This window comes from Phyllostomus hastatus, unplaced genomic scaffold, assembly GCF_019186645.2.
Source record: "Phyllostomus hastatus isolate PE091 unplaced genomic scaffold, TTU_PhHast_1.1 phas_contig_113, whole genome shotgun sequence".
NCBI classification, from domain to species: Eukaryota; Metazoa; Chordata; class Mammalia; order Chiroptera; family Phyllostomidae; genus Phyllostomus; species Phyllostomus hastatus.
In genome coordinates, this window is record NW_025333530.1 from 6,117,115 (window position 1) to 6,131,706 (window position 14,592).

Genomic DNA, 14,592 nt, shown 5'->3' on the forward strand with positions numbered 1-14,592 from the left:
TACATATGAACTTTATTTACTATTGGAGAAATACTTAAGAATAGAAATAAGATCTTGGTTAAGCAATGAAAGGGTTCCTTGAATGTGTCAACACATCACATGATATCGTTATTTTTAGCAGATTTTTTTATGTTTATAAGTTTTTAGAGACTGAAAAATTAGAAAACCAGCTGGAAGGAGGAAGGCATGCTCACTGGAAGATGAGTATGTGTGGCTGCAACAGGACAGGCACAGAGCTGAAAGATAATTGAAACCTACCAGAGACGACTGAGGAGAGAAGCTGGCAGGAAAGATCTTTACCATTAGAGATGTTACTTCTGCAAAAACTGTTAGTAATAAATCATCTAATCAATGTTTCTCTCTTTGGCTCCCATTTGTTTATCTTATTATCTGGATGTATTATTTGTCATTTACTTTTAGACTTGATTTGGTAATAGTGTTATAAAATTAAGCAGAGCCATTGTGTCTTGCTGGATCCCTTTGTCTGCCAGTCATTTCTGAAACCATTAACACTCAGCCTGATTTATCCCAGTAGTCATGATCGCTGCATCAGTACTCTGTCCCAGTACTCTGCCTTAGACAGCCCTTTATCATTTACTACATGTGTTATATTTAACTACATAAAGTACACTGGCACTTGTTACATTTTCTCCCTGATAAATTAAGCTTTTTAAGAAAGAGGAATTCGTTGTGTTCAACTTTGTAACTGCAGTGTCTACCATATTATTTAGCCCACAGTAAATATACAATATACTCTCATGTCATGAATTAATCAAAACCTGGTCTTACAAGGAATATGCTTCTCACATTTTGCTGTGTGGCAGTCATCTGTATGTGGATGGGACTATTTGAGCTCAGTATAGGCCTATATACTGAGGCTGCATCCTAACCCCAACTTGGCAGGAGTCAGGATACATAGAAATGTTTCCTTGAGAGATCAGGTAATTTCCACCATATTAAAAAAGATTGTGTTCAACTTGTCATAATTTTTTTAACATCTTGGATGAAACAGCTTTTGAATGGGCTGAATGTAGATCCCTTTGCTGGTCTTTGATCTTGTAGGTCATTGATTCTTGAAATCCGAGTGCTGAGGTCCTATGGGTGGTACATGGACTCCCTTCTCTTGAATCATGGGACCCTGTCATGACCATACATACACGCAAATGGGTGCTTCTTCATCTTAGAAGTATCTGGCATCATGAACTTCTGATAGTCCCTCGCAGTTCCTCCTCAGCATAAGGCTTCTTCCTACTGTTCTTAATGAGGATTCCTCAAGACAGTGAAAAAGGGATGGGTAGTTAACACAAATTTTCCCAAATCACCAACACAAAGGCAGAAATATAGAGATGCTCTTCTTAATAGTTTTGTTTTAATGTTCTCTCTTCAATAGAGTGTTGTTTTGTTTTTTAACTGAAGTCCAAAGACTGAGCCTCAGAGTAAGCTCCCTTACTCTGAGTAAACTGAGTAAGCTCCCTTATGAGAGTTGAGGGGAAGCAAGGGATTAGAGCATTGTCTAAACTGGGCCACCTAAGGATCATCTGATGTTGTAGGACTGGGGCATTGGCAAACTGCATCTTGTGGGTCAGATCAAGGCCACCACCTGTTTTGTGTAAAGTTTTATGAGAACACAACCATGTTCATTCATTGCTTACTGCCTATGGCTGCTTTCCTGCTACAGCAGTAGAGTTGAGTGGTGACAGAGAGCACAAGGCCTGAGACACAGGGAGGGGCAAAAATAGGTTTATAGTTCTTAGGGAAACTGATTAAATAATAGAAGAATAAATTCTTGTTTCGTGTACTCACAATTGTAAACCTGCTTTTGCCCCGCCCTGTATTTGCTATTTGGTGATCACTGCTCTAGGGGAGGTAACTGATTTAGTACTTATTATTAATTAGGACCCACTTCTTCTAAAGTTAGATGTTCAGTAACTTAGAGAAGATGGATAAATTGCAAAGGATTTCTGTTTTTGTAGACAAGGCAACTACGAGAATTTCGGTTTCCTCACCATGCAGGGAGTTACTCAGTTTTGTGTCTTTCTGGTCTTATATAGCGTTTTTCCCCCGCTGTGTGTGTATCAGTTGCTCATGTTCTTTGAACCAACTTTGCCTCTCTGCTGGTTCCCTTGTTAATGAATTAAATCTTTAACACATACTCACTATGTATGACAGTCCTTTATAATTCATAAGAAATTATATAGTGAATGCTTGAGGCCTGGCTTTGTCTCCACATTTATGTTCCATCTTGAGTTATAACTTAATTCTGTTCAGCCTCTGGTTATTCATCTGTTCGGTAAAGATCGTTATACCCACACCTCAGCCAAAGTACTCTCACCTATATAGTAACATCCACTGGACACAGCTATTTAAATTCAAAGATGTGTGTAAACACTTTTGTTAACTGCAAAGCACTACATGATTGTTGGTTGTTGCTTCTTGACAAAACCTAGACCTTAGGTATTAAAGCATACATAGAATTCCTATTATGTATGAACTGCAGACTGATACTTGGTTCGTTAACTTTTATATTTAGAATACTTATTTTTAAAAAGCAAATGGATAAAAAGAGTAATGTGAAGTCCAACTACCCATCTGATGAATGTACTAAAAATGGAAGTGCTTTATTATCTTATGTTAGAGGAATATTCTGTTGATGACCACATCAAGTCCTTAAGAAGTTGTTATGGATTGAAAATTTCTAAACTATAATAATTACAAAAGGAAGCAAATGCCAGAATACAGCTATGTATATGATCTGGAAATAAGTCATCGCCTTTTTATTGAGGGAAAGGAGAGTGATAACTTCTGATAAAACTAGAAGAAAGGAAGTGTCTTGCTGAAATGAAAATATAAATTACCATATTTTTCAGACCACAAGACACACCTAAGTTTTAGAGGAGGAAAATAGGAAAAATTATTTTGAAGCAAAAAATGTGGTAAAATATTTAACATAAATAACATTTCACCAATGTAAATGTAAACAGAACTCAACAACAGTATTAACAACCATTATTCCTCCCAAATTGGGACGGGGGCGGGGAGTGTGTTGTCTTAGTCTGAAAAATACAGTATTTTTTAGAGCAACACCAGTTCTTTCAAACCACACAGTTCTTTTTAATATTCCCAAACTGTTTTTAGGAAACCTGTTTTGAAAGGGATAACTACCAATGATCTGCTTACTCCCCACTCACTAAGTTGAGGCATGCATAAGAGTTTAAATATATTTCTTTAATCAAGCTCAAAAATATATTTTACACATTTCTTGACAGCCCAATCTAATTTTTTTGAAGTATGATCATTGGATAAATCTTGCACAATAAATAAACTGTTTTCTGAGCAGAAGTTAAAACACTCTGGGCAAAGTTTTAATAATCCCAGGAGGTTTCCATGTAATCTGTTATGATGAAGTACATACTCTGGCTACTCAGTTTTAAGCTCTATATTGTACAATCAAATGCCAGGAAGATTCTGACATATACAGTGATTTCAAGTGATGTAGCCTACCTAAGGTCATATTTGAATAAGGGTTGCTCCTGTGGTCTTTTTAAAAAGTCCATTCTGTTATTCATTCAGTATTCCAAATGCCTTCAGGAGTATCTGACACATAATAGGTGGTTAATTTATAATGGTTGAATTTGTTAAATGAAACTCCTGTGAAAAGGCCTTTTTCCTTTGTCCACCACTGTGCCCCAAAATATTTCAGGGGTATAATAGCAGGGGCCTAGGAGGATAAAATCTTGCATTAGAGTTTTGGATTAAATAAGTATAATTATGTGAAATGAGTCTGCTAAACCAAAGAAAAGCAGAAAGGTTCTATAACAGCAACAGCTTCTGAGGTGAAAGTGTTGGGTTATAACTCTCATCAGGAGGATGAGGAGACAAACTTCCAAGTGCTTTTTAATTTTTATTACTTTTGCCAGACAGATGAACTCTTGAGGAAGACAAAATGAACTGTTTCTTTTAAGAACGCTGCCAGAATTGACTAAACAAAGTTTTGGTGTATGTAGCAGTGGAATGGACATACTTTGACCTGGTGCCCACCTCTACCCACTTCTTTGTACCTGTGTGTCCCAGGGTGCACTGCCAACTGAGCACACTTTGTGGAATGGAGGGAGGCTTCCTTTATTATAGGGGACAAAAAGAGGATGGCTTCAGGAAGGTGACTCTCCTGTTCTTCTTTTCCTCCATGTTTATCTAACTGTTGTACCAGTTCTCAACCAATCAGCTGGTTGCATTTGTGCAGTAATCTTGGAGCTCTTTCATAGCCCCAGTGAAACACCATCCTTTGAGGGGCAGAGCCTCGTTTTTATATGGTTAATGTGCACTCCTCAGAATATCCATCATGAAGCTCAGAATTCATGCCAAGTGGCAGGATAACAGAACTTATCACAAGGCAGATTATGAAACCACCTGTTGGCGTTCATGTTCCCATTATCCCACAACTTTTCTCATGCCACAAGTCCAGTTTTGTGGACTGCCTACAGCCTTCCAAACCAAAAGTTATTTGGAGGGAGAGCAAAGGAAAAACTAAACAGGAAATAAGTAAGCCAACAGTCATCACCTAATGCAACTGCATAGAAAAGTTGAAAATATTTTAAGTGTTTTCAAAATGTTTGTAGATATCAAAGAGCCAAACCATCTGGGCGAAGCATTCCATTAGTCTTATTTTTTTGTAGGGGCATTAATTTTGAACTGGAAAAAGCTCATCCCTGCCCAAGTTAACGTACTTTGCACTTAACACCTCATTCAAAACTCCCAAGCATGTTAAGTTCTAATTAGTAATAAAACTTAGAAGGGCATGGCTATTAATATTTTTCATTTAAATGTTTGTACATGAGGCTTGAAAAGGAGAGGAATTCTTCCTTACTCCTTGGAACTCACAAGTCCTGTCAAAATGCTAATTCTATCTTACCTCCTCTTCCTCGCCTCTCCCCCTTCATGTCTTTCCATTCTATATTGACCCAGCTCCTTCAAGGACCCCTGATCTGATTCTCTGGGTGGTCTGCCTATCCCCCCTTTCACCCTGCCTTGTCACCTAACCTTACCCATGTCGCTGTCCTCCCCTTTGTGTAGTGTAGTGCCTATTGTGTCATCCTTTCCAAGGTATCTTCTTCCTCCAACCAAATACTAACACTGAGTAATTAGCAGGAGAGAACTTATTAGTAGGACTCATTCAGATTTGAAAGAACTTTTCAATTTGGTCACTTGATAAACGGGAGGAGATGAGGGGCTATGATTTTGAATAAGGAGGAGACATCCAGGATGTTTAGGGTCAGTCCTTGAAGACTCAGGAGTCACCTGTAAGGTCCCATGTTGGGATGGGAATAAGACCATACTCCATCTGGGGGTGGAGGATGGGAGGGTGGTAGCTGCTGCTATTCCATTTCAGCCAGTTGCCAAATAGTAGGAAGGCAGGCCAGTATTTTCAGACTTTTTTCCAAGAGAAATTAGGACCCAAATTTTCCTGTGAAATATGGTTGTTCCATGTTTGCAAGGATTCTTCAGTTTTTCCTTAATAGATGGGGGTGAACAAAACGGCCAACTGTAGATGTAGTGAGCTGCCATCTTGCAACATCTGGTCTAGAGAATCCCTGAGAAGTGGCTCAGTGGGGTCCTAATTATTAAGATTTTCATTATACCCAGAAGCCTCTGAAATGTCAACATAGCTCTCTTTCAGTGAATTCGATTTTTAAGGAATGATTGATTCACCTGCTAAGGGATTCTCTGGGTTTCGGAGGCTGGCCAGACCTGGGGTGTGTCAGTAGGTTGGCCATGGACTGGGGTAGATCACCAGGCCCATCTAGGCTGTCAGCCTGATTCTAAGGTGACCTCTAGGCTACATGGGTTTCTGATGGGCCTGTATTCTCTCTGGTCACCATGTGAAAATGGCCAGGTGTGTCATCCAAGATTTCACAAAGTCTTGCTTTAATAGATCTAAGAAACCTTTAATAAGCCTGGATTAAAAGTATCCTCCATTAAGATGATCAGTCTGAAAACAAAGTAGATCATTTCACATTCCATAAGTGCAGCCCAAGTTCCTTCATCTGGAATGTGGTGTTCTCATAGCACAGGACCCCTGCAGTTCCCTGCATACCTGGTGCAGTTGCATAACTGCATTTGCTTAGACTGACCCTTGGACTTCCCTCCTGCCCCTCTGGTCCTAATTCTTGATGCTCTTTTTGGTGTCTCTGGGAAGTCTCTGAACTCCCAGCAAGTGCTTATTGTCCCCTTTCTAGGTCCCCCAGGATATAGTTTCATCTTAGCATTTATGATACTAGAGTGTATTGAGATTGGCTGTTGGTGTTTGTCTCTGCCACTAAGCCAGAGGCATGTCCTGTGTGTCGCACTGCCTAGAGCCTGGTGCTTAGCACACAGTAGGCAGTCAATAGGCACTTGTGTTAAACACAGGAAAATAGAGTGGGTGCCTTCATGCTAGGGGGTGAGCCATGTGAATGCTAAAAAAACAAACCAAAAAACTAATACAACTCCCCCCAAAACAAAAAGAGTAATCATGTAAAGTTCTAAATATCCCAAACTCAGGAAGGAGTTATAGATACATTACTTGTCCCTGGCTTGGACATTTTTTTTTTGGAACCATTTGAATATGTTTCATAGTTACTTCCAGCTAAGTTTTCTTTTGTCTTTTGCCCTATTTTGGAAGGGCAGAGACTTCTGATCTAAGATGTGTGACCTTGGAAGAGGAAACAAGGGAGGAGGGAAGATAAAATCCATTTATTCATTTAACAAGTATTTATTGAATATCTACTATGTGCTGGGAACTCAGCAATGAATAAACAAAACAATTGAATTCCTGCCCTTAAAGTAATAGCTTACTTTCCAGGGCCAGTGGGGGAAATAGAAAATACTTGAAAATATGGGATGTTTTAAGTGTTGCTAACTGCTTTGGAGAGCAGTAAAGCAGAGAGGAGGGATGTTGGTATTGAGTGGCAGAGAGTGAGGAGCTGCAGTTTTAAATGGGGTGATCTCTGAGGTAGAGAGCGTTCCAGGGTAGAAAGGGCCTAGGGAAGTCAGGGGGTACTGGGAGGGTAGTCAGAAAAGTCAATGAGTGGAGAAGGAAAATTTCCAGATAGTGCAAGCCATGTAGCCCACAGAAAGGACTTGGCTTTACTCTTGTGGGATGGAAGTCTCTGGAGGGTTTTAAGAAAAGCAGTGTGATGTTCTGACTTATGTGCACAGCTTTCTGAGATAGGTGTTCACATGAACTACCTCATTTAATCTGGTCAAGTACTCTGTAAGGTGTGTGATGTTATTTTGCAGGTAAGGACTTGAAAGAACTTTTCAAGGGTCAACATTGAAAATATACAACATTTTCCAGGGTCAAATATGCAGTAAGTGAGGGAGCCAAAAGACAACCTCTATAAGCCCTGACTTCGTCCTCTGTAAAATAGTAATGATACCTATGAACCCTATACAGTTATTATGAAGATCAAATGGTTAAAAAGGGCCTAGTAAAGTGCTTGAGGAACTTAATAAATATTTTCTTTGTCACAAGGTCATACACACGATAACAAAGTCAACACTAGATAGAACACCTCCACCTTTGAAGAGCCTAAACTAGGCACATTCATGAGCCTCATAGATCGAAGTTTCCTTCTCTCTTCTCTCCCCCTGCTCTCTCTTGGTTCAGTTTCCTTATCTCTATGTTGAGCCTATTGGACTGCTTTCTACAGCGATGTCCACTGAGAAAGCTCTTTATTGGATCTGCATTGTCCTAGATCTCTGTCATACTACCCCTTTGACAATTAGTCAGGGTTGTGCACACTGGGGAGCATCGTCAATTTCCAATGAATTATCTGAGAGGTGTGACGATAGATTGGTCAGGTTAAATGGCAATGTCACAATCAAGTTTGTGTCAGTGGTTTTACAGAAGGGTCATGGCTAAATGCCCAAAGGAAGATCTCAGAGTTTTGGAAGATGGAGGCAAAAGGCAAAATGTCACTGCTTCCCAGCAATGCTGGCATGATGCTGCCTCTTGTGTGTTATCCCTATTACTTTATAAGTATCTTCTGACCTTTACATTCTTTGACAGTTGTGGGTCTTTAAAAAAATGACTCAAGAATATTACCATTATGCAGTTGCCTAGGAACAAGGCCTAAAATACACCTGGCTTTAATAGAAGAGCTAAAATGAGTTTTCATTTTTTGGCATTGTCTCTCTCTTTTCTCCACTTTCTCCTCTCCCCACCTTTTCTTTGTACCAACCAGCAATTGCAATAGAATTTCTAACTAATCCTTTCTGAACAGTTTGAAATGAAGATACTGAAGTTTGAGAGAATTTTTCCATCATGGGAAGCTTTAGCAACACTAACATGGTGTTTTGAAACCTAATCCCCAGCCCACTTACATGTAGCATGTAAAGAATCTGTATTGTCAAATCACTCACCACTAGCTTTCTTAGGAAGCTTTGGTCAGCACTCCTGAGAATGTTAGAAGGAGGAGACACTATTTGTTTCCTCATCAAGGATTGTTCTAGTACAGTTTTCCAAATAGGTATAAACATAATTTTCTGACCAATAAAAATTTCTATTCACAACCCTAATCCCTGTCCCAGGATTCTCTGTTTCTTCTACTTCTTTTATCAATGCAGTGTTCAGTTCATGTCTTCCTTTCTAGTGCATGTTGCAAACATAAACCCTCATAACCTCATAAAAAGAAAAGAAAAATAAAGCCCTGGCCAGTGTGGCTTTCTTGGTTGGAACATCATTCCATAACTGAAAGGTTGCAGGTTTGATTCCTAGTCAGGGAACATACCTAGGTTGCCGGTTTGATCCCTGGTCTGGGTGTGTACAAGAGGCAACTAGTTGATATTTCTCTCTCGAATTGATTTTTCTCTCCCTTCCTCTCTCTCTAAAAGCAATGAAAAAAAATTGTCCTCAGGTAAGGATAAAAAAAGAAAAAGAAATAGTGGAAAGGGAAAACAGAATATATTCCATTTTTTTCATGTCTGCTGTTTGATCTCTGCCAGGGGACATAAACTGATTTGCAGCAATGCCGCTGGTGGCAAAGGTCACATACCGTCTTATTTGTTCATGAGTCCAGAAGTCCCAAGGCCAGGTCAGTGTATCAACCCCTACTGACTATTCAGACATTTTGTGGAGGTTCAAGGACCCAGCTCTGCAAGGAGAGGGATGAGGATACTTTTCGTTCAGATAAGAACTGGTCAAGAACTAGTTCCCGTTGCCTGACATCATATCCAGGCCATTTCCAGACTTTCCTGATCATAAAAAAATACCTGATGGCTTGTTAAAATGAGTCATTCAAAGCCTGTCCCCTGAAGCCTGATGCAGCAGGTCTGGCGTAGAACTTGGAAAGCAGCTTTCACAAGCACCCCGGGTGATTCTTAGTAGGCAAGTTTACTAAACACACAGGCCTTGGGACCACACAGGGTAGAGTCCAGGAGCCTTAGGGCAGCAGACAAGGCTTCCAGTGACCTTGCTTCTTTCTTTCTTTTTCTTTCTTTTAAAGTATATTTTATTGATTATGCAATTACAGTTGTCCCATTTTTTTCTCCCCTTTATTCCCTTCTACCCTGCACCGCCCTTCTCATCAGCATCCCCAGTCCACTTAGTTAATGTCTATGGGTCATACATGTGAGTTCTTTGGCTTCTCCATTTCATATACTATTCTGAACCTCCCCTTGTTTATATTATACCTACTATTTATGCTTCTTATTCTCTGTACATTTCCCCCCATTCTCCCCTTTCCCACTCCCCACTATTAACCCTCCATGTTATCTCCATTTCTATAATTCTGTTCCTATTCTTGTTGTTTGCTTAGTTTGTTTTTGCTTTTTCTTTTTTTAGGTTCAGTTATTGATAGCTGTGAGTTTGTTGTCATTTTACTGTTCATATTTTTAATCATCTTCTTTCTCTTAGATAAATCCCTTTAACATTTCATATAATAAGGGTTTGGCAATGATGAATTCCTTTAACTTGACCTTATCTGGGAAGCACTTTTTCTGTCCTTCCATTCTACATGATAGCTTTGCTGGATTGAGTAATCTTGGATATAGGTCCTTGCCTTTATGACTTTGAATACTTCTTTCCAGCCGCTTCTTTCCTACAAAATTTCTTTTGAAAAATCAGCTGATAGTCTAATGGGAACACCTTTGTAGGCAACTGTCCCTTTCCCCTTGCTGCTTTTAAGATTTTCTCCTTATCTTTAATCTTTGGTAACATAATTATGATGTGCCTTGGTGTGTGCTTCCTTGGGTCTAACTTCTTTGGGACTCTCTGAGCTTCCTGGACTTTCTGGAAGTCTATTTCCTTTGCCATATTAGGGAAGTTCCCCTGCATTACTTTTGCAAATAAGTTTTCAGTTTCTTGCTCTTCCTCTTCTCCTTCTGGCACTCCTATGATTCAGATTTTGGAATGTTTAAAGTTGTCCCAGAAGTTCCTAAGCCTCTCTTCACTTTTTTGAATTATTGTTTCTTCATTCTGTTCTGGTTGAATGTTTATTTCTTCCTTCTCCAAATTGTTGATTTGAGTCCCAGTTTCCATCCTGTCACTGTTGGTTCCCTGTATATTTTCCTTTATGTCACTTTGCAAAGCCTTCACTTCTTCCTCTATTTTGTGATCATACTCAACTATTTCTGTCAGCATCCTGATTACCAATGTTTTGAACTGTGCATCTGGTAGGTTGGGTATCTTTTCATCACTTAGTTCTATTTTTGGAGTTTTGTTCTGTTCTTTCATTTGGGCCATATATTTTTTTTGTCTCAGTGTGTCTATTACATAGTAAGGGGTGGAGCCTTAGGTATTCACCAGGGTTGGGCAACCCTCTTTGCTGCATTGTGGTACTGTATGTGGGGGAAGAGTCAGAGAGGGAACAGTCCTGCTTGCTTGGCTCTCAGCTGGATTTCAGTCACTTCCTCTGCCACTCACAAGCAAACTGGACCCTTCTGGTGCTGGTTCCTGGGTAGGTGGTTTTGTGTACATTCTAGGATCCTGTGGTTCTCTGCAATGAACTCTCCTGTGAGGCTGGGAGTTTCTCCTGCTGCCACAACCACCACAAGTTTTTACAGACAGAGGTTTTGAGGCTTTATTTCCCCTGCACTGGAACCCTGGGTTGTGTGGTTTGTCTTGCTCCCCAGTTGTTCCGCCTGGTTTATCCACACACAAATGTGGGACCACCCAGTCTTCCCACTGCCGCCTTGCCCACCCTGTGTTCTAGTCATTGCCTTGCCACATGTCCTCTCCACCCTGGCTGCCTGTCTCTGCTTCTCCTACCAGCCTGGATGAATATTTCTTCTTTAACTCCTTGATTGTCAGACTTCCATACAGTTTGATTTTCTGGCAGGTCTGGTTATTTTTTTGTTTTAAAATTTGTTGTTGCCCTTTGGTTGTGCAAGGAGGCATAGTGTATCTGCCTATGCCTTCATCTTGATGAGAAGTTTCTGCTTCTTTCTAATCTCACCTTCTCTTGCTCACAGTTTTGGCCCAGACATGACACCTATATGTACCCCACTGGGTGCACAACTCCAGGCCTTTGCTTGTGGTTCTACACACTACTCTGTGGCTGCACATTCTCCTTACCAGTTTCCCTGTGTTTTAATATTCAATCCAGGTATCACTCTTGTGTTTGTGGAGTGGTCTGCTCTTGTTTCTAGCACAGAAATAGCACCTGCCCAAATTTATTGCAATTATTGGTTTCTTTATTTCACCTCTACCTCATGCTTCTCAGTTTGAATGCAAGCAACCCTGTGTGTTTTACATTTGTGTATGCTTCATGCCAAAGTCTGCAAGATGACCTGGCAAATGATAGGTGCTCTGTAACTGGTGATTGACTGCTGTCTGCAAAACACTAGACTGTGAACTTGAGAGCTGGGTCCTTCATCTCTGCAACCTCTGGCACCTCATTCACTGTCAGTCATTTGAACATTAGCTAAATGAATCATTGAAAAATTTGACTTTATAACCAGGCTTTGGTCCCCTAAGAGCTCTTAGTGGAGGAAGGATTAAGTAACCACAATTGTGAAAGTAAAAGAGGAGCCAAGTTGGGGAGAACAATGGAAACTGAAAAAGGAGAGAAGAAAGAGATATGCAGGGAAGAGGATGCCGGGTGGGCTACCGCAGTGAAGGAGGTGAAAAAACTATTGAGAAGGGAATAAGGGCTGGTTGTTTCTAAACAACTCAGTTTTTGTTGGTAGTTTCCAAAGACAGCCCAGGGGTCACCAGGGCCATTTCCACTATCCGCCCTTCCCTCATGGCTCTGCATACAACCTAACCCAGAGTGAGCACTGACACACTGCCCTGTGGTCTGTGGTCTAGAGTCAGAGTGCCAGGAGCCCATGTCTGGTTCCACCCTGCTGACCTTTTTCTGGGGCAGAATGCTCAAATATTTTATGCTTTCAGTCTCCTCATTTATAAAATGTCTGTATTAATAGTCTATTATCATAAGGCTGTTGTAATAATTAAGTATGGTAATTCATACAAAGTACTTAATACAGTGGTGGCACCTAGTAATTAGTTGTAGTGCTAGGCATTGGGCACAGTATATATTAAATAGGAGAGTGGCTAAGAGAACAGGCTTTGAAATAAAATGGGTATAGTTTAGAGACCTAGCTCTAGTGCTTCAGGCAAGTTACTTCTCTGAGTTTTAAGTGTAAAGTTGGGGGAAATAGCTACTATTTAGTGAGCACTTACTGGAGGCTGAGTACTTTGAATTCATTAGCTTGTGTGAACCACACACTTGTTCTATGAGAAGAATATTATTCTCCCATACCAATCCCCCAATTTCAACAAGTATCAACTCCTAGTGACCACTGTTTTATCTATAACACCCCTGCCTCCCATCCTCCTACCTGCCACCCACACTGGAGTAGTTCCAAGCAAACGCCAAATAGAATTTCAATTCACCTGTCAACATATTTTATAGCACTTTGGTGGCTTCATCACATCTGGATTTATTGTAATCTAAGTAAACAATCTTGGTTCTGGACAGGAGCATAGCTGAACACCTTGTCTGCTGTTATCCATGTCTTTCAACTTCTGAACCCCTCTTCTCAGCCTCCTGATGAGCTGATACTATTCATGCTGCAGGCGGTGCTGGAGTTAGAAAAACAATGAGGCTAAGTACCCTGCCAGCCAAGTGTGAAGGCCTTGGACAGACAGGGAGAGTAACAGGAAACTATCTCTTTTGCCTTGGCCTTGTGCAGGTAAGTAAACTGGGTGAGAATCCCTGGGGTGACTGTTCCAGGTCACAGTCAAGCCAGGATCATCCTGTATAAACCTGCTCCCCACACCTAAAACTGTCCACATGGCTCAGTGCCACAACTGCTTAGAAGAAACCAGGATCTCTTCTGGGGACTGTTCCTAGGCCACTGAGACCTCTTTAGAACTTGTTTCCTTTAAGTAACAACAATGAGCTTTCAAGATGTTGCACAGGCAGACTGACAAAACAAACCAAAACAAACAAACAAAACCCCCAAAATATTTTTACTAAATTGTCACTTGGTTCTGTTAAATCAGGCTATCATTTTGGCTAACTTGTCAAAAGTTCTTCACATACCAAATCTAAAAGAATTCTAAAATACCTGAGCACTCTGGTAAGCAGAAAACTGTCCTGAATATTTTTCCTTCTCACAGACATTTTCCTTTTCTTTGCCACTCTGAGACTAACATGTTGTTTAAAAGTTTCCGTTTTCTTTTTTTCTCATAGCTCATGTTGCTACTGGTGCAACTTGCTATAAGCAGATTGGTTCACCACTGCTCTAAAACAAAGATCAATCCCTGTATAATAGGAAACACACTCAAGTTGCAACTCCTGAATTTTCTCTGTAGATTACTATCAGTTCCTCTTGAGAAAGATTCTAACCCTCATGGAATCTCCTAATGTGTTCTTTTTGATGGTTCTAGGACAAGTGTAAGGTAAGCTTGAAGCCAGAGATTTTTATTTATTAACTTATTTTTGGTGATGCTGCCAAGATTCCTACTTCAACATAATTTCTAAGGGAGGCAGTATTATATAACCATTGCATCAGATGAAAGCCACCTCTGGTCCTTCTGCCTGCAGGAAGGCTTCTCTTCCTCCTTGATAATGAGCTGGAGATTTTCAGTGGTGAACAGGCAAGTACCATACTGCTTTCTCTTTGTTACAGAAAAGTCTTGATGTTAGCCCGTGGCGTGAAGGGAAACCAGTATGCCTCTAGAAGGAAAGCCTGCTTATCTAGGCTTTTTTTTTAAGATTTTATTTATTTATTTTTAGAGAGGGAAGGGAGGGAGAAAGAGAGAGAGAGAAACATCAATGTGTGGTCGCTGGGAGCCATGGCCTGCAACCTAAGCATGTGCCCTGATTGGGAATTGAACCTGCGATGCTTTGGTTCACAGCCCATGCTCAATCCACTGAGCTACACCAGCCAGGGCCTTATCTGGGCTTTGCCTAAGGACTGGCAGAGGTTATTACACTTCTGTGACTGCAATTCAAAGCTTCTTAAACAAGTAGGTGATAAAGTTCTCATTTAGATGGGTTACTGAAATGTCTGTTTCCAGATGCCATTAATATATGTGTTTACAACAAGTCTGCTCCTATTGCCTCTTCACAGTTCTCTGAGTGGTATGTGTGAGCTCAGTTTTGA